This window comes from Macaca mulatta, chromosome 3 (assembly GCF_049350105.2).
Source record: "Macaca mulatta isolate MMU2019108-1 chromosome 3, T2T-MMU8v2.0, whole genome shotgun sequence".
Lineage (NCBI taxonomy): Eukaryota > Metazoa > Chordata > Mammalia > Primates > Cercopithecidae > Macaca > Macaca mulatta.
The window spans coordinates 103,061,214-103,082,447 of NC_133408.1; the positions used below are offsets into that span (position 1 = coordinate 103,061,214).

A 21,234-nucleotide genomic window follows, 5' to 3' on the forward strand; every position below is an offset into this window, starting at 1 on the left:
CAAAATTCATCTCAGCCCAAAATTTCTAGACTTGAAATTTCTTTCTATAATTTTTATCCATTTGATTTTCTACACAGCTTAGAATAGGCTCCTCTGTCCCCCACTCCCCAGTAGATTTTCCTACACCTCTGCTCCTCCATAAACTTATGGACACCATCCTTCCTGTGAAAGAGATGTACAAGTTCCTACAAATATTGATTGTAATAAATGCCTGTTTTCCGTCTGCCCCAGTTCTGTCAAATTTGTGTTCACAAAGAGAGGTAGACAAGAAAATTATTCAAGAAAGACACAATTTTTAATTAGAACAGAATAAAACAAAACACGGCCTTGTTTTACAGGTGAAAAGCAATGTCTTCAATTCATGTTCTATCCAAACAGTCCCCTGGAGAACATGCTGTTTTGATGAGCATATCTGAAATATGAATGACCGATGTTTTGCTTTGGGGGTAGCAGTGGGGGGATCCTTGCAGAGGGGTTATGGGAAAGGGTAGCCTCTAAAGACTTTTGTAAGAAAACAAAAAATAAAGTTTGGTTTTGGGTTTTTGTTTCTTTAAGTGTATGCTCCTTGACGGCTTCCAGTACAACAAGGAAAGGCTATTCTGCAAACAAAAGGTGATTTTGCATTCAGGCTTACAAAAGCAAAAATGCTTATAAACAGTTTTAAGAGTAAACAGTGTGGTGAACTCCTATGGTCACATCACACTCAAACGCTTCCAGGTAACTCTGACAAAGGATTTAGTGTCTGCTCTGTGGAAATAATTATTTATGTGAAGTGTAGCTTAACCACTGTTAATACAGTGGTCTATTTTCACATTGCTATGAAGGATGCCACCTGAGACTGGGTCATTTATAAACAAAAGAGGTTTAATTGACTTACAGTTCCACATCACCGGGGAGGCCTCAGGAAACTTACAATCATAGTGGAAAGGTAAGCAGGCATGTCTCACATCGCAGCAGGTGAGAGAGAGGGCATGTAAAGGGGGAAGAGCCCCTCGTAAAGCCATCAGGTCTCATGAGAACTCACTCACTATCACAAGAACAGAATGGGGGAACCATCCCCATGAGCCAACTACCTCCCTCCCTCCACATGTGAGGACTACAATTTGAGATGAGATTGGGTGGAGACACAGAGCCAAACAGTATCAACCACTTTTGTCAACACTTACTAGATCCTATTTTAGTTTACATGGAGGTTAAGGCAAATAAGAAGATTTATTTCATCTAGGAATCTAACGTATCAGGCTTTGCTTCTGAGAAGATCCAATGCTTTGCAAAATAAAGGTTATAATGCAAATTAGTGTAAATGTTTCTTTTTCTGATGATGCTAACTGAATCAGCTTGTATTAGTCATAGATGAGATACATGGTAACTCCTGGCCTTAGAAGGAGCTACAGGTATGCGAATCAAGAGGAAGCCACTCATTGCTCATTGAACGGGCATGTGAAATAACACCAACTGCATACAGAAGAGCATTAACAGGACTGGGATCCAGTGTGTTCCAAATGGATTGCGGTGACCTGTGCTCTGGATGAGCCCATTGAAGAGAGGAATCACCTGCTAATTATAGGCAACAGTGTCCATTCTGGTTTTATAAGTTTGGTACTTAAGTGGATTACCTTACCTGGGCTCTACTGTAATAAAACCAAATGTCCATTTATTAATTGAGTTGCCTTTACTTATAAGTCACTGAAAACCCAACCAAACCTGCTCAAAGAGCAAAGAATGCATGTTAGCCTAGGTAACTGAAAAGTCCAGAAAGGTAGAGTGGCTGTAGATGTGGATTCCCACTAAATCAAAGCACTCCTAGTGAGCCTGAAGCAGCCTTAGGACAGAAGCATCACCCTGGAGCATGTGATCATCCAGGCAGTTTGTGAGTGGCAGCTGTTGCCAAGATACTTGCCAAAGGTCCTCCTCTCCTTTTTAGCTGGAATAGCAGAGGCGTTCACTAAAGCAGCAGCTGGGTCTAATGAACCCGCACAGAGCAATAGCAGCAAATTTCCATGGCCTTACCAAAACCCTGGTGAATCATTGTTTTACTCAAGAACATTTATTTTCAGCAGTCTGGGTTTCTAGTTTTCAAAATTTTCAAAGATAGCATTTGACATAGCGAAGTAACACCCAACATGATAATAACAAATTTGCAAAAATTGGGTTGGAATTCAGGTTGCCCTTGGACCACTCAAGAAATCCACCCAATCTCTATTCAGACAGAAGAATCTGGGACCCCTAAGAAGGTTCCAGGTCCCCACTGTGCCCCATCTTAACTGCCCATCGGAATGAACACGGCCCTGCTGGCAACAGTGAATAATCATATTCATCTCAACTGTGCAGAGATGGCTTAGTGTCCCTCCAAGAACCCACAATGGCCTCTTCTGTTATCACATCCATGAGGATGCTAGTTTCCAATTTCAGATGTCAAAGGTCTCATATGGTTGAAACTAGAGGCTGAGTGGAGAAGGCTTCCAGGAAAGAAGATAGAACCTGCGAAGTAGAGATAGATAACTCTACTTTGTAAGGACATTGAGTAAAAGGATCAATGCCCCCACCAAGCTGGCCTCTCAATCTCCTTGGCCCCTAAATAAGAAGAAGAAAAGACAGGGAACAGTTTCATACTTTGGCGGAGACATGGGGCTGGAGATTTTTATGGATGAAAGGTATTTGTCCCCCCGGCCAAGCCACTCACAGCTCAAGTCCCCTTCTCTGAACCCAAGTAATACTGAGTGACTATAAAATACCCCTTTGCTCAAAAGCACCTGGTTTGCATTGTATCCTAATGCAGACTGTCATGCATTCTCCACTTTGGTGTATCTGGTGCCCAAGAATTTTTGTTTTTAACAAATTCCCAGATGGTGCTGATGCTGCTGGTTCAGGGACCGCACCTTAGGGACCACTGCCCTATATTGGAGTATGCATCATGAATTGCACATTGGAATCATCTGGGGAATTTAAACCCCTGATGCCTAGGTTCAACTCCCAGAGATTCTAACTGGATATTGGAATTTATTTTAAAAATACAGTACTTTTAGGCATAGAGGGTTATGACTGAAACCGTTGTGATTTAGGGTGACAAAGTCATTCTCTGTATACGCAAGATTTCTTCTCAAGGGTAGATCATAGAGGGAAGGAAAGAAACAGGTCATTTTCATTAGCCATCCACCCCCACCCAAAGAAAAACCCTAGAAGCTGTTTTCTGGTGAGGATGACTACATTGGCCTAATGAGCCAAAGCATTTTTTCTTGGCTACCTTTGAGATCCACAGGAAAAGAAATCGCTACTATAGTAACAGGAATGCTTGTACACAGTCAGTCATGGGGGGCAGTGGGATGAATAAATACTTCTGTTTGCACTATAACCCCACGGCCTTTTCTCAGCCATTCAATGTGAGGGGACACTCCCCTACTTTGTAACCTCAGAAACAGAGAGACTTATGCCTGCTGGCTTGCCATGGTAACCAGCAGGAAAGAATTGAGGTTTCTGTTCATCCAGGGCAAGAGACTCTGGATTAGCTAGACAGAAGCTGGGCTATAAAAACCATTAATATAGTGTGGAAAAGGCTAATCATTATGCCTCTTGTCAGACTCTAGGATAGAGGCCGTGTGAAAAAAGAAGTTTAACTAGCTGTGGCCTTTACTTTATTTGATAAAGTGTAGTTTACTTTCTACTTGAGGTTTTTATTGACCATAATAATTCTAATTGAAATAAACATTTTGATTACAGCTCTGTTCTGCAACTGCTTAATAGGGAACTAAAATAACTTTCAATAATCATTTTGTGCAAATGGGATTCATTTAGCCTGACAGTTATTCCAGGCATTTATTGGCATGCGGCAGGCTGGGAGGGTTTCCGAGCATAATTACGGGAACATTTTACACTGGGGTTAACCTTACCAAAATGACAGACTGAAAAGTGGTGTAAAGGAGCAAATAAAACCCATAATCTGCCATAGAAACTCATAAATGAATCCCCTTTCTCTACTGTTTCTGATGCCCAGGACTCTAGTTAAAATTAAAAGGAGTTTTCTTTTGAAACTGACAGTCTGGCCACAGGAGCACACTTTAATGAGGGTACAATGCAAACCTGGCACTTTGGGGTAAAGGGATATTTTATAGTCACTCACTCAGTATTATTTGGGTTCAGCAGAGGAGACCTGAGCTGTGGGTGGCTTAGGGGTACAAACACCTTTTGTCCAGGAAAAGCTCCAGGACCCTTGTCTCAGCCAAAATGTAAAACTGTTCCCTGTCTTCTCTTCTTCTTAGTTAGCAGTCAAAAAGATTGAGATGCCAGCTTGGTGAGGGCATTGACCCTTTTACTCAATGTTCTTACAAAGTAGAGTTACCTATCTCTACTTTGCAGGTTCTATCTTCTTTCATGGAAGCCTTCTCCACCCAGCCTCTAGCCCCCGCCACATGAAACCTTGGAGATCTGAAGCATCCTCATGGATGGGATAACAGAAGAGATCATTGTGAATTCTTAGAGGACTACTGAGCCATCCCTGCACAACTGAGATGAATATGATCACTCATCATTGCCAGCAGGGCTGTGTTCATTCTGGTGTGCAGTTAAGATAGGACACAACACTGATCTGGAACCTCCTTAAGGGCCCCGGTTCTTCTGTCTGAATGGATATCAGATGAAATCTTTGAGCAGTCCAAAGACAATCTTAAGTGCAACACAATTTGAGCAAGTTGATTATTTTCATGGCACTGGCTGATCTGCGTTTTAACAAGCCTCCAGGTAAGTCCAATGCATGCTCAGGTTTGAGAACCACTACTGTAAGAGATTGTCCTTAAAGAGGAGGAAAATAGAGCAAAGATGTTTGTAAGTAACTCACCTGTTAAGAGAAGCCAGCATTAACCCCTAATGGAACAGATGCAAGATTATATGCCAACAATGTCCACTGACTGTCTGAATAGTAAGACAAAGGACATAAGAGAAGAGGTGGTAAGAATATCGCTTAACTCTTACCTAGATGAGTGAGAAGGATCTCTGTAAATCATCATCATAAAAGCTGGCACTGGTTGAATAACAAGAAAATTATAAGAAATAATGAGTTAATAATAATGGCATATTATCTCATGATATAATATATATAATGTAATTATTTAATAATAATGGCATATTATTAACTCATTCTTATAATTTTCTTATTATTCAACCAGTGCTGAATTAATATTAGCATGAGTTAATAATAAAATAATAATCAGCTAATAATCATAAAAATAGCAAGTTCACAGAAGCTGGAATGGATACGCTAAGAGGCAGAGCTGGCTCAAAAGCAAAAGCTTGAGTCAGGCAAACGTTTGCTTCCCCTTTCCTCCCTACCCTGTGTCAGTTCTTCTGATGCCTACTTCTAGGTTCCCAAGGTCCCCATGATTCCCAGAGATTCTCAGAACAGAGAAAGGAATTCATTTATGCTAAGATCTAAATGACTAACAACTTTGTGTTCTAACTTTCCTTGAAGTATTTGAATTTTACAGTTCCATGTTCAGAATCCTGTGCTGAACTTGGAGACCTATGCAGCATTTCCCAAAGGCCAGGCCCTTTACATATATTAACTCCTTCACATCCATAACAATACTATGAGATTGGTACTGGTTTACAGCATTTCACAGGTGGAGAAACTGAGGCATGGAGCTGTTAAGCAGTTCTCTCAGGGTCACGCAGCTGAAGCATGACTTCGAACTTCGGTAGTCTGGCTCTAAATTATAAGCTCTTAACTATTATGTTCAACATCCTCTCAAACAAGCGGACTCCTGGTTTAGGAAGATTTGGGAAGGAGACGCTCTGGGAGAGCTACTCACTCCACACCTTGTGAATACTGCCAATTCTACCTACATATAAAGTCAGTTTTGGTCATGTGTCAATTTGGGATATTATTCTGTCTTGGAAAATACGTGTGTCACCCTTGCCTTCATAAACTTTTCCTGTCCCTACTATTTCCATGAATATTTGCCTAATACAAATAAAAATCCTGAATTGTTTTTAAAGGATTTGTTTTTCTTATTCAAAAAAAAAAAAAATATGACCCAAGTCAATGTAGTGCTTCCAAGATGTGTTTCTTCAAACTCTCAAGCATCCTAGAAATCGCAGGTTGTATAAGTTTCTCTGAGAGGTCCAACATCAGGACCGAACTCCAGCTTTTGGAGAGAGCTCTGTGGCCCAAATGGAAGGGGGCTCAGACAAGGTTGGAACTTTTTTCCTCCCACATTTTCTCCCCAAGTCTTTGTCAAAGCCTCTTTCTACATAAAGTCTTGAATTTGATGAAGGCATCATGCTCTGGCTTCTGGCAAGTCTGTCCAAAATAGACTCTCATCCCATTTCAGTGTCATCTCACATCTAAAGACCACGGAATAGAGTGGCTCTGTGTTAGCCCATAAAGGACTTACTAAATATTACACATCTGAATCTTCTTGGCAAAGGCCTTCTCCAGTTGGCTGGGTAGGGGTGGAGTGGCAGCTCTGAGTAATCCTCAATTCTCATCCCTTGACACTTTAATTAAAGTAATTTAACAGCCTGTTAGGCACGATGTGCAGAATTTCCTGCTAGGAGCCAATGAAGAAAGAGTTGGGGCAACAGGAAGATATGTGTGAGGATGGAAAACCAGGCAGCCTAGGGATGGAGGAAATCCTGGTTATTACTCAGCCCAGTGGCTGTGACTTTCCCAAGGACACACAATTAATTAGTAGCCTCCCTGGATCCCATACTGGATGAGGAGCTGTGGGATGTTAAATAGGACTATATAGGCGTAACCGATTATGAATACTTTTCTAGAAAAGTACAGAGTCTGGGCTTCTCAGAAATTAATGGTCAGCCTAAGAGGACCCTTGAGGTCTGAGAAAGGCTGGCAATAATATCAATGACTCAAGATCCTGTGTTTCTTCAGAGTGAGAAGTTGGCCAGTTGCAGCCAGAGATCCTTCTCATCCATCTCCTAGTGATATGTCATGGGTACCCTGGAGACATGCTGGGGAGTCCCTATGCCTCTCCTTGTTAGGTAGTTAAGAAAACTGCCTCCTAGTCAGGCTGGTGCAATCACAAATAGCACCCATGCCATTAATCCTTTTAATCAAGGAGCACTGTCCAGCTCTGACATTCAAAAATGTTATTCTTTGGCTAGACTTTTTTTCCAAGACCCTAATGATCTTATTTTTTAATTCCACCATTTGAAAATAAGAAGTTTTAGGCTGACAGATAATATGCATTTCATTCTAAAAGTGGATAACACTTTTAGTGGATACCCTGTTCTCCAGAAAGTATACCCATTAGTATATCCATGTATGCTGAGCATGAATCAGGATTCAACTGGATTACTTCCAGCTTGATTAGTCTGATGCATGTGTGTGTGTGTGTGTGTGTGTGTATGCATGTATATGTAATCCCTATATATGTATGCATGCATATGTATAATATGTATATGTAAAATATGTATGCATATATATGTATACATATATAGGGATTACATGCACATACATATATATATATATATATGCAGCAGACCAATCAAGCTGGAAATAATCCTATATATATATGAGATATACATATGAATAGGGATTTAATATATATATATATGCATATATATGTATCGAAGGGATTATATATATAATCCATCATGTCAAATGATGGATTTCAAATAGGCTTGTAACATACTGAGGACTTCATAATGTAAACTCTCAGATTCTGGGTATCACTCGCTCCTCCTTTCACATTTGAGAGTCAAGACAAAGGAGAGGACAGTTGCAGGCTGAGAGGCCAAGCCTGATGAAGGCCAGGAGCAGAGTCGGCCAGTGGAGGCTGCTGGAGGGGGATATGCTGGGGAAGTGGAAGAATCATTAGTTCTGGCTTATTTTGCAGGCAAATGATCCATGGCTTTAAACATTTCCTGATTCTATCATAGCTAGGAAAAAAAAATGCAGTGAAGGAAAGAAATGTGTGCAAAGTCATGAACGTGCAAAAGCAAAAGGGACTTCAGGTCACTGAGAAGCTCAGTTAGATGAGGTTGCTGGCTGGGAGGTGGATGGTGGGAAGAGGCAATCAGAGTGTGATGAGAAAGAAGTGAAGCAAACTGGGTTTGGATCGTGACAGTCCCCCTCCTCCCTCAAGCTTTCTCTGGCTACACAGGCACAGAGTCACATCTTCCTGGGAAACCTCCAGCCTGTATTATTGGAATCTTAAACCTGAAAGGGATATGAAAGGTCACTAATACTTAGTCATATGTGACAGATTCCATACTCTTACTCAACTCTGTACTTTGTGTTCTGTGTCTGTAGTTTGACTCTTTAAGTACATTATCAACAATTTCATGGGAGGAACCTTCCCTTAATATTAACTAATTAGGAACAGGCACAGTGACTTAATCAGCAACAGTTGTTAAAGCATTTCTACATGCCAAGAGCTCCCTATGTATTATATTTAATCCTCAAAATAATTCTGAGGCACATATTATAATTATTTCCATTTTATAAATGGGTAAACTAAGTCAGGAGAGCTTAGGTAATCTGCCCAAGATCACAGAGCTCATAAATGGAGGAATCAGGATTTGAAACCAGGTTGTCTCATCCTGGAGTTTGTGTTTTTAAACCTCAGTACTCTGCCTGCTTCCCTGGTAAACACTTAAGAAGGTTTTGCTGAATGAATAGAATAAGTGGATGTCATAATTATTTTTTAATTGAATACTTGTTAATTGAAATACTCTTAGTACATTATTGAATTCTTCAACAACTAAGCGATTTCCTTTATCAAGTCACCAGTGGGCTTCATAGTCAAAGAACGTAAAAAGCCTACCAGTGTTTCTCAGAGGTCTGTGACAGACAAGCTGCTTCATTAGCTGGCAAAGCACCAACTCTGTCCAGACCACTGGGTTCTTTTCTCTAATACACATGAAAGCTCCCTGAGTGTTGAAGTTCCTCTCTTTCAGGGTGTTAGGCAATCATATTACTCTACATCTCAGAAGTGTCTCAATCTTAAAAGCAAGAAAGCAAGCAAGATCAAGAGAGGGCTTGGGAGTGTACATCACTGGCAGTTGATGGTGGTGAAGGATCAGACAACTCTCAAATTCAGAGAATAGCCTGGGTGGGGCCCTCATCTCCGGCCATCACCCAGAAACCACTAGGAGCCAGGAAACTCTGAGGGAAGGACACAGCTAAGATTTCTATTTGAACCCTAAAATAGGAGGAGTGAGGGTAAAACGATTGCCCACTGCTATTTCAGAGCCAAATGCAGGCACTTGGGAATTTAAACCCATTATTACTTATCCTTGGCTGGGAAACGGGATGACCGAAAAAATGAAGGTGCTGACAGCTCTGTTTTCAGACAAGTACCAGAGCAAAATCAAAGACAGGACAAGCATCAAAAGAATGCAAGCAATGTGACATTCTTGCATTATTTAGGGATGTGAAGAGAAGGGGAGGCTGTTCTCCTGAGGAAGGAAAAGCCCTCTCTCTCCTAACATTGGCCAAGAGGAGATGCCTTGCCATGCAATTCCCCTTCTGCAGAGCAGCTGTGCAGGAAAAGCGCCCTCCTTTCCCATGATTCTCATGTGTTTTGACTGATGCTTGTGGAATAGTTTAAACTCAGGCTTTCAAAGGTTGGCCAAACAAATCTTGGACAGAACTGTCAACCTTCAACAAACTATCATGTCCGATGTCTCAATTTCAGCTCAGTGTTTAGACTGGAAGGAAAGCAGATGAATAAAACAAACAATTTTGTGTTTACATACATACATATTTGATAACCACGAAAATGACCTATTGCCAGATCACCAATGGATATAGGTCACAACAGAAGCACGTGGAAGGTACAACTACAAAGCAATGAGACTTTAATAAGTATGCCATAGTTCATCATATGAATGAAAAATGTTGTCCTTGAGAATCACCATGGAAACCAGTCACTTATTCTAACAATAGTGCCATTGGTAAAACATAGGGAGAGTTTGTGAAACATACACAACAAAGTATTGCTTTACAATGCTGAAAAGCTCAAACTCCATTCTGTCACCAACTAGCTGTGTGACCTTGGAAAATGTACTTAACCATACTCTTTCATATTTTTATTGATAAAATGTGAACATTAATTCCTTTGATGCCTGAATAAAATACAGCTGTACATACATTTTTGACATCATTAATGATGTCAAAAATATCATCATTAATGATGATAATCAGGAACAGGAATCAGCCACAGGAATCAGCCATTTAAAAGCTATGGAAACTTGAGCAAGTGCCTCAACCTCTCTGATCCTCAGTTTACTCATTTAAAAAGCAGTTAGAGACTGGGCATGGTGGCTCCCGCCTTTAATCCCAGCACTTTGGAAGGCCGAGGCAGGCCTCCACTTGATGTCAGGAGTTCGAGACGAGCCTGGCCAACATGGCGAAACCCCATTTCTACTAAAAATATGAACATTAGCTGGGCGTGGGTGCTACTCAGGAGGCTGAGGCAGGAGAATCACTTGAACCCAGGAGGCGGAGGTTGCAGTGAGCTGAGATTGTGCCACTATACTCCAGCCTGGGCAACAGAGCAAGACTCTGTCTCAAAAAAAAAAAAAAAGGCGCTGTGGGGGGCTTATAAAAAGAAGGTATAATAACATTTCATAGGGTTAATAGAGAGATAAATGTGAACATATGCAAAGCATCTAACATAGTCTCAGCTACATATTTGATGCTTAATACAAATTCTCCTTTTTAGTGACACTTTATAGAGCATGATATGGTATTTACTCTGCAAATTAAACAAAAGTCAGAATAATGTATCAAATCCAGTTTTCTCCAGAAACTATTTATCTTGCTGTTTAAAACCTTATTCTAATCTATTTGAAACTAAAAGTAAAAATTAAATCCTAGTACAGATTAAATTTGTAATTGGAAACACAACAGATAATAAAAACATCTTCTTGTGTGTTACATTTACAATGCAAGCTAAATAAAACACCTATGAGTAGTAAGATATGAGAACATGGATCTTAAAGATGATAATCATGGGAGTTTATAAGACCTTATATTCAAGTTATTACATAAATGTAGTGCTCTTATTTCAGCAGGGAGGCTATAAAAGATGCAAATAACTACCAAAAAAAAAAATCCAGGCTTTCACTTAGAGTGCAGGATGATCAGGAATGCTAGAAAGAATGAATAAGTCTGTCTTCATTAACTAAGAGTCTAATAAAATAAAGTCCCCTATGGCTATGAAAAAGATCAAAAGATTTTGAAAGTCCTCTTCAAAAGCTTTTGACACCAACCTAGTGTGAAATTCTAAAGTATGTTTCAGTCGTCCACACTCTGGAGTGTTTTAATTCTAGGTTAAATCAAGTGATATTTTCAAAATAGAAGCTAGAGGTAGAGGTAGATACGGCAGTAATGGGAATGGATCAAGACTGGGAATGAAGGACTCAATTGAACCTACTACTCAGTGATCATTTAAATGTTCTATTTTCTTAGACATGAATACCACAATGTTTTAATATGTAATGAATTTTTTATTATACAATTTTAGGAAATCCTTGAGAATACTAGTTTCTCAATTAACTAAGTTTACTGTTAGTAACTAAGCCTATCTGTTTAGATAATTAGGCAATCAATCCAAATTATAGAGAGCACATGGGAGAAAGTAGCCTCTTGATTGCTGAGTGTGTAAATTCAAACACATAAATTGTCCTCAATATAGGAGATACAGCATCAGTATCACCGGTAGGGTGTTTTCAAACTGCATGCACATGTGTGCACACACACAACACACCCTACCCACCCTCCCTCAGAGATTCTGGCCACCTATCTAGATACTATGTAATTTCCTCTGGGAAGGAGAGTGGTTTGTAGGTTAGGAAGAAAAAACCACACAGATGATTCTGATATAGTCCCTCTTCCCACCAGAGACCTACTGCTAAAAATTGATGGCACATGTCACGGTTATTTTGTGTATATTTCCGAAGAATCAACATATTTGCTGTTATTGTAACAGACTCTTATTCCAGGAAAGGCTGTAGAGATACAATTGAAATGATGGTAATTGACTTTTTCAACCAAACACCCTGTCATTCTCTTAGCAGAAAAAGCCCAACCCGACGATTTCATGTTCTTAGGCAGGGGCATCTGCAAAGCATGTGTCTGACCAAAAGTTGGTCACTTGAAGAAATACATGAGCAAGTTAAAATATAATTCATAGCATGCTTCTCACTACACATGGATCTGCTCTGTGGTGTTTCTACCCTAGCCCCAAGTTCATAATGCCTAGGATACCAGAAAGAGTTTTAGGAGGATGTTGTCAGGTCAAAAGCAGCAGAAAAAATGTTGAATTTCTTTTATATCAACTATTTCAGTATATTAGCACAAAAAAGTATGAGGGTCTACTAGAGATTTTTCATGCATACATCTTTTCTTTCAGTCTTGATGTGCAATCTGTCAGCAAACTTTGCTTTGCTTTATTAGGCCTCCTTCTTGTTATCACTTCATTGTCTCACAGCTTTCTGCCCATTTCTGTTGTGATTAAGTTCTTCTTGCGTGCCTGTATGCCTGGTTTGGGAAATGATGCTATTCACATTTTGAACTGTTAGTATTTTGTCATAATGAATTTAAATGAAATGTAATAAGAAACCACATACCCTGAAAAGTAAATGATGCTCAGAACCAGACAGGCTGGAGAGAGATGCTTGTGGTATGGAAGTCTTATCAGAAACCAGTTTTATTTCTATTTTAAAAATGTATTTGCCTAAAGAATAGCTATGGTACACTCTAGATGTGCCCATCACTAAGACTAAGGCCAAGTAAATCCATTCAGTTTCTAACGTGTTTTCCTTCTGACACTACATTCTTGCACTCTCTTCTGAGCCCATGTTTTCTCCCTAATATATTAGTAGGAGCAAAGACTTTCTAAGGAACAAAATGGATCCACTTTTGGAAGTTTAGCACTGAAAACTATTTAATCTGATGCCATAATGAGAAACTATTGCCCAACATTTTTTTCTTTCTTTTGAGACGGGGTCTTACTCTGTCACCCAGGCTGGAGTACCATGACATGATCTAGGCTCATTGCAACCTCCATCTTCCAGGCTCAAGTGATCTTCCACCTCAGCCTCCCGAGTAGCTGGGACGACAGGCGTGTGCCACCATGCCCGGCTAATTTTTTGTATGCTCAACATTTTAATAAGAGCTTTGATCACTGATTTAAGAAAAATTAAAGTGGTAGTATTTGTAGAATAGCAAAATAACTGGTTGAAGAGATACATTTCTAGCCATAATTATCTCCTAGCCAGTCACTCCTTTAAACTCTCAATTTACACGGGTTTTCAGTGTGCAGTTCTAACTGTTGTTATAATAATTATTTTAACAAGGTTTGTAAAAATAATTTTCAGTTATTGGTAAGTCCCAATTGCCTGATTGGCTAAAAACTCTCAGCCAAATTTCAACCTTGCAGAAAGCAAAAGTCATAGTTTCATATTCTGATGTGATAGTCAGATAGGTAACAAAGACAACGATCAAATACAAAATGTCATACTTCAGAGGCATTTCAGGCACTCAAAACAGCCTCTTCATACCCAGGAATTTTCAAAACGTTATGAGTGTGGCTTTCTCCACAACTCTACAGCAGTCCATATGGAGTATAAAATGTGCTTCATGCATGGACTTTGAACTTTTTAACGAACCATTTATAGCAAAGGTGCTAAAGTTATGCTGGAATTTAAGACAAGAGTAATTGATCAGGCTGGAGTTACAAATACAAATGTCCTCAGCGCTTGGATAGTTTCATCACCAAAATGTCTCCATTGGAGTGGAATTACACCTAAAAATCAGTTAGGAGACAAATAATGAACTGACTTGAGATTTTTTCTATAATGCTTCATATTTGCAACGCCTATTGCAAAGTCTTCATATTTAGAGCATCAACACATCTGGTCTGCACAATAAACCTTTTAGCATGAACAAATATGCAGGGCCGTAATTCAAATATATAAAATATTAGACTCAGTTCTGCTCCCTCTTAATCACAGTCCCGTGGTAAACTCTTCGGAAATGCTGATGGCTGAAAACCTCTCCTTCAGCTCCGTCCTGGTTTTCCAATGTGGTTATGCCTGTGATGGCAGCCTCTGCGGGGGACACAGTGGTAAGTGAAAAGAGTGAAATAAGTGTGCTCATAAAAGATAGTAAAAGAAGGTGTTGTACACAATGTTCTTACCTCTTAATAGTATTAATTATGTTTATTGGAATCACTCCTGATTATAAAGTAATTATAGGCTCTTTGTGGGAAATATGAGGCAAGCATTTTTTTTTAACCTCATCTACTTAAAAAAAAAAATGCTTCTAAGGCCAGGAGTGGTGGCTCACGCCTGTAATCCCAGCACTTTGGGAGGCCGAGGCTGGTGGATCACCTGAGGTCAGGAGTTTGAGACCTGCCTGACAAGTATGGAGAAACCCTGTCTCTATTAAAAATACAAAATTAGTCAGGCATGGTGGCGCATGCCTGTAATCCCAGCTACTCAGGAGGCTGAGGCAAGAGAATCACTTGAACCCGGGAGGCAGAGGTTGCAGTCAGCCGAGATCGCTCCACTGCACTCCAGCCTGGGCAACAAGAGCAAAACTCTGTCTCAAAAAAAAAAAGAAAAGAAAGGAAAAAAATACTTTTAAGGTATATTTTCCAACTCACTCATCATACCAAAGTTTAGGAACTGGCCAAAAATGAGGTCTCCCAGAATGCAGGTCTAAGTTAACCCTGGGGGACTCCTATGCAAAATGTTGACTGACCTAAACATAAATCTTCTTTTGTCCTTACCCTTGTATTTTCTCTGAACCACAAATGCTAGCAGAAATAGGTGCCTTAAACCCTTCGAGCAGGATGCCCAATAAAAGCTAGGTAAGGAAGAAAAGAAAAAGATTCCATGTGTTCTGGCAACAGCTTCCATGACCACCGCTCGTGATAAGTTCTAATGGCTTACGGCTGTCAGTGACGGCTAGAGATCCATGATGTCTATCCTTATAGGAAGATGGGCTTATACGGGAGGTTGACATTGGTACTATCCCTTTGCCTATCTCCTGCTTGAGCAAAAACTAGTACAATGAAAATTGGAAGCAGGACAGGGAAAGACATAATAAACAGTTATATTACCTAACATTCTAACTGTCAAAGGGTACATCATTTTCATCTTAAAATAAAATCTAAAACCTTTGTGACAATTTGAACATAAAATGAAGACTCCCTTCATAAACCAAACCTCCCTTCTTTGACATTTCTATTATCACTAATTTTCAATAATGTACAGTAGATCTTGCTAAGCAATAATAAAACCACCCGTGTTACAAGTTTAGTTTTATGTAACACTCCATATGGTGGATTCATAATAAATTTCTACTGGGAATACAATCATAAACCACTAGTTTCTGCTATAAAAAACCATTAAAGCACAGACATGCACAAACAAGGTAATCTGCAATAAATTTGGAAATGTTAAAATACTACAAATGTAAATGTATTCTGCCCCATTGCAATGCGTGTAATTTCCATAGCTTTATTAGAAATCTTGCCTTAGCAGTGGTTTGGCCGATATGTTATAAATATAGTAGGAATGAGTCAGCATGCAAATCCCTTCTGTGAAAAAACAATTTGAAAGGTTTTATAGCCCAAAGCTGTTTATTATTTTGTAGGAATAGTAATGCAAGTTTCTGTTTGGAACCCGCTGAGAAGAGAATTCTCGAAACATCTTGTTTATAAAACAGCAAGGGGGAAACATCGGCAAATTTAAAATAAAAAAGAACATGATTTATGTAAGGCCATAGAGATAGGATTTCCCAAATAAAGTCTGTAACTGATGGAGAGTGCACACATTAGGGTTACACAAGAGGTAATCAACATATCCCACCGCAAAGAGGAGAGCAGCATTAACCTGGAACATTTGAATCCTGGGCAGATAGGTAAATGTCTCTGGAGATGGGAGGAGATGAGGTTGCAGAGGTGAGGAATTGAGAAGTGAATTAAGGAAAGAACTGTCAGGAGCAACTGTAGGACAGCATGGCATGAGGAAGAGAAATTGGCAGAGCAGGGGGTCATCGTGATACAAAGAATCTGAGACCAACACAAGGGCTCTGAAGAGAGCAGCAAACTATAAAAAAGTTTATAGCCAGTGAAGGGGACAAGACCAAAGATGCAAGAGACAGAAGGCATTCCCAACAGGGTGTGAGGTTCAGGCGGGACAAGGAGGAGGTAGGCTCAAAGACGGAGAGGGAGGGATTCCTTAAGACAGGAGGTGGAGCTCATTTTCTTAGAAAGGACAAAACTACCAAAGATAAAATCTGCAGAGAGTAAGGAAAGAAGTTGGTGGAACTGAGGCCCGATGACTTTGGACGACTTCAGAAAACCAAGAGGCAAACTCATCTTACGACTTTCTTAAAGGTATAAGTTCTTTTTGGGGTGAACATAAAGAGGGTTTGTGTGTATGTTGTCAAGGAGTCAAAGACTATAAAAGATTCCAAACCATCTAAGCACATATGTGCATGCACGTACACCCACACAGCAGAAATGCGAGCCCTTCCCAAAACTAGGTAGCCCTGCTTATTGAACTGCTCATAGAACCAACTTATGACCCTTTCCCAATTTCTCCTTTCCCCTTGAGAGGCTCTTTCTAGAAAACTCCTGCCCATCTCAAGCAAGACAGAGCTGAGCACCAGCCACATACAGAAGTGCATAAGAATCAGCACTTGTCTGCATACCAGGGCCAGGAAAGGACCTACTTAGCTCAAATTAGTTGTGGAAGGCCAGACATTTTTAAAGAATTGGAAAAAACAATGTTAAAAGAAAGACAGAGAAACAAATTTTACCTCATCAAATGAAAAAAATTGGTGCACTTTCTAATCTAATTGTATGAAAAGAAGAGGACAGTGTGAACATGACCAGAAGGATATATGGGGATACTATTTCAGAATTCTGACCAAAAAAAATTAACATTCTTTTATATTAAGAGGAAATTGGAGAGGACTGCAAGGGTATACACAAAAATACCTAGAGCTCTTTACTTAAAGGGAATTTAGAAGAAATTAATTAGAAGAAAACAAAGTGGTGATGTGGGTGAGCACAGAAAATTATTTAGGGAAGGGAAGAGTCAAAAGCATGAGCAAAAAGGTAACCAGAACTCACAGAGCTATTTTGAGCATGAAAACCAAGTGAAAAATATCAAGTATAAGATTATTCTTATTTGACATTTTTATACAGCAGCAACTTATAAAAACATCAAACACTGACATAATCCTTCCTCTAGCATTTTAACACATCATTATATTGTTAACAACGTCAAATGGCTGTAGCTATTCATGTGACTTTTTAATAGATTACTTTTATCATAAAAACGTCATTTTTAGGATAATCTGCATTCTCACATTTTTATGTTCAGCTACGGTCTTAAAATGTCAAGTATGGGAGATATCTGTGTCTGCAACTCTTGAAGTTGTCCTCGAGATCTTGAGACTATCAGTATAAAACAAGCCTTAATCTGATGTGGCTGCTGTACTCAAATTATTTTTTTCTACAGTTTTTCTCCTTTTAAAAATAATTACAAGGTACAAGGATTTGGTAAAGATGAGATTGTAGGTTAAAACCAGAATAGGCTGGAAATTAAGCCTACTTTGGCCCACATCTTATAACATGTCCAATCATCCAGGGTTACATTCCCATAGGCGTGATTATATACGCAGCATTTGACCCTCTTGCTCCGTTAGCAATGATGGTAATGTATCATTTCACTTCCAGGGGCTAACGTGTGCCAAATGTCCAACCAAGTTTCTTTGACCATTCTTCTTAAATGTGAGGAAAACAAAGCAATTAAATAATGTATCAAAGATTAGGCAGCAAGTCGGCCACAGAAGGGAGATTAGAACTCAGCTGAGTCAATAGTCTAGTGCAAAGATTGGCAAACGTTTTCAGGAAAGGGTGAACAGTCAGCTTTTTAGATGTTGCAGGCCAAACACACTCTATCACAGATACTCAACCCTGATGCTGTAGCACAAAAGACAGTAGGGACTGTACATAAACAAATGGGTGTGACTGTGTTCCAATAAAACTTCATTGACAAAAGCAAGCAGTGGACTGGATTTGGCCCATGGGCTGTAGTTTGCTGACCTCTGATCTCGTGGACTTATCTATACACTCTGTCAAAGATTACAGCTCAATCCTAAGCAAACAATAACTTCCTTTAGATTCAATAACAATATCTAACATTACTGAGATCTTATCAAATGCCAAGCACCATGCTAGGTACTTTATACAAATTATCTCATTTTCTCCTATTTCACTAGGTACTGTTACTATTCTCACTTTGCAGATGAGGAAATTCAAGTTCAGAGAGATTATATGAATTGCAGAGGGTCACTCAGCTTAAGTAATACAGACAGAATTTGAAACTGGGCATCTGGATCAAAGCCTAGGTTCTAACCACCCACTGCTGTTCAATGCATGTAACTTATAGGTGTGAAGAAAATACGAAGCCATAGAAAATATAAGCATTTTCCCAAAAGAGGATCGTGATGTGAAGTGACCTGTCCTCTTTAAACTGACAGAGCTAGACAGGAAACACTCTTACTGTCTAGGCATCTTGAGTTGGCCCCATCCTGATCTCCCTAATCATGACTGTGCTACGTTAAGCCCAAAAACACCACACTGGAAAACAAGACCCTCCACAAGTTGAATTCTGCAGCCAGCTGATGCCCAGGTCAGTAGATGCTCTCAGCTGCCACTAGAAAGAGGCTGTTGACTAGGGCAGCAAGAAAAAACACAGTAATAAGTTTAAATAACAAACAAAACTGGGGAAGAACATAACCCAGTACAGATACCTACAGAAAGGTTTGTGTACTAGATCTCTCACTTCATCCTCCACCACTCCATAGCCCTATGGAGATAAATGAAAGACTCTCCACATAACTGACAACCAGTATGTGCGGTTTCCAGCACCTATTCATCTAGCACATTCCTAACTCACAACACCCTCTGAAGCTGGCAAGTTTTATTTTAGCATTGTATTACAGATGGAATAAGAGGGGTCATTACGATTGAGTGAACTGCTTAAGGACACATGATAAGAAAAGACTCAATCCTAACCTTCTAAGTCAGTTTCGGGCCTCTTTCCACTCAGACTGCCTTCTCACCTTCCAAGGTGTCCCACGGTGATAATTCGGAAAGGCCAACCATATCAAAAATCAAACGGCATTATACAAACATGGATATTTGTTCTTGTTCTTGAATTGAAAACACTGAAAAGACATGCAGAGTAATCCAAATCTTAGGTAATCCCCTCATCATGGTGAATTTCAGGCAGACTGTCCATCATAATGAATTAAGGAGGGGGGATCTCTGGTTAAACTGAGCCCCAGAGGCCCGGAATGCACAACATCAGCTCTCAACCCTTTTCACCCAAAAATACTCCTGGGATCAGGGCGACCTTAGTTGCCTTGGTCATGTCATGTCCAAGCCAGTGTTTGAGTTGGAGGTCATAGGAGGAGGAGGGGAGCACCTCCACTCAGCCTCCCTGCATCTTTCCCATCATCACAGGAATTTACTCTTTGCCCACCTTCCCCAGCAACTCACTTCACTCCCAGACCCAAGGCGAAGAACACAAAACATCAAAGCAAGATCTACCTTTTGTCAACTAGATTATTTGACTATTCCTTCAAACACTGAGACAAGCCTCTAGTCTAAGCAAAGTTAGTGGGAGCTGCATATAAATAGCTGAGGACAAAGCTTGTCCCTATTTATACAAGATAAAAACTGTTTATCATTTCTCCTTAAAGCAGATGTGGGTGCTCTTTACATGCACACAGAGGCATTGCTTTTTCAAGTTTCCTTATTGAAGAACAAAATGCCTAATTTACATGTACAGCCCACAAATTATATCCATGCCAGACAAGTAAGCAGATGAAGATTGTGATTGATATTCCAAAATTTCCATCCTGATTCCCCCATCCTCAGAATTAGCCACTCTATAAATCAAACCGACATATGAACATCTGATGTCAAAACCAATAGGTCACATCTGCAAAAAGCATCAGAAACAAAGAACTAGATTATGTTCCTTTGAGTCCAAAGACTACTCCTACTATCCCCACCACCATTTCCAACATTACCTTAAAATATCCTGTCTCTTCTCAGGAAATATAGGTTTTCATATGTATATGGGTATAAACAATGGCCATTTTTTTTTCCTTCCTTGGTGAGCAGAAAACTGGGATTGGCACTATTTTCCAAGGTAAACCTGAATGAAACCTCAGCTGTTTCTAGGTAAACAACCAGTAGTGAAACACACATGTATATTGTTGACCAGTAACCTAACAGAGATGAAAATCCTCATCTATTATTATTTGGTAACAAACATTGCCTATTTCCCGTTAGACTATGGATTCAATCTCTGAGGTCTATGAACTTTGACCCCTACTAACTGTGGAAATTCCTCATTTTTCAAGAGCATTTCTGCTGACCTGGATAGTGAAGTATTTTAAAGTTAAAGGCACAGACTACAAATACAGGAGCGTCCCCTTAGGAAACTCACTTAGTGATTCTGAGCATCAGGTCTTCTCTCTCTAGAGGCTTTAAGCATGGAAAGCTGGGCTGTTTCTCCTGCATGAGCACAAATTGCTGACCTGCCATCCTCAGAGCATGTGTTCTGAGCTCTTTTCCAGTAGCGGTGATGGGTTTATAATAATAAAATTTTTAAATTTCGGTCCTCTTTCCACTCCAACTGCCTTCTCACCTTCCAAAGTGTCCCACAGTGATAATTCGGAAAGGTAAACCACATCAAAAATCAAATGGCATTACACAAACATACTCACAGACCATCACAACCAACTTTCTCATTTACAGCTATGGAATCTGAGCTATGAAGAAGGTGATTTCAAGGTCATCTACCTTGTAGTCAAGCCACCCAGGTCTCCTGATGTCCAAGTTCCATTCTTCCTCTCCTCTTTCTCCATTTTCAGCTGAGTTATCTGCACACTCACAAGGCCTCCTTGATGACCTTGGCACACACTTGCCAAATGGCTGGTAAGGATGAAAACAAGCTTTGGTCTTTCTAAAGCTAACTAGCCCCCGAAGCATCATGAGGTGGTCCATGGCGCACTCTTACTGCCTGACCCAAATGACTATAGCATGATGCACATGGTGTGAACCCAGTAAATACTCGTTCAGTAAATAAAATAAGCTGGTTAGCCCGGACCATAGAGCCTGATGGTTTATTTGGTGGTTATAAAGAGGCCAATGTATTAGTTTGTTCTCATGC

General features: G+C 39.9%; 1 protein-coding gene across 1 annotated transcript in view; it reads left to right on the top strand.

Moving 5' to 3' along the window:
- Positions 1-4,375: 4,375 nt before the first annotated feature.
- NPVF (neuropeptide VF precursor) overlaps positions 4,376-21,234 on the top strand; it is an 83,751-nt gene continuing 66,892 nt past the window's right edge. The window contains exon 1 of the mRNA XM_077994509.1: positions 4,376-4,734. The gene's annotated coding sequence lies outside the window, so the exon portion shown is untranslated. The remainder of the gene's footprint in view (positions 4,735-21,234) is intronic.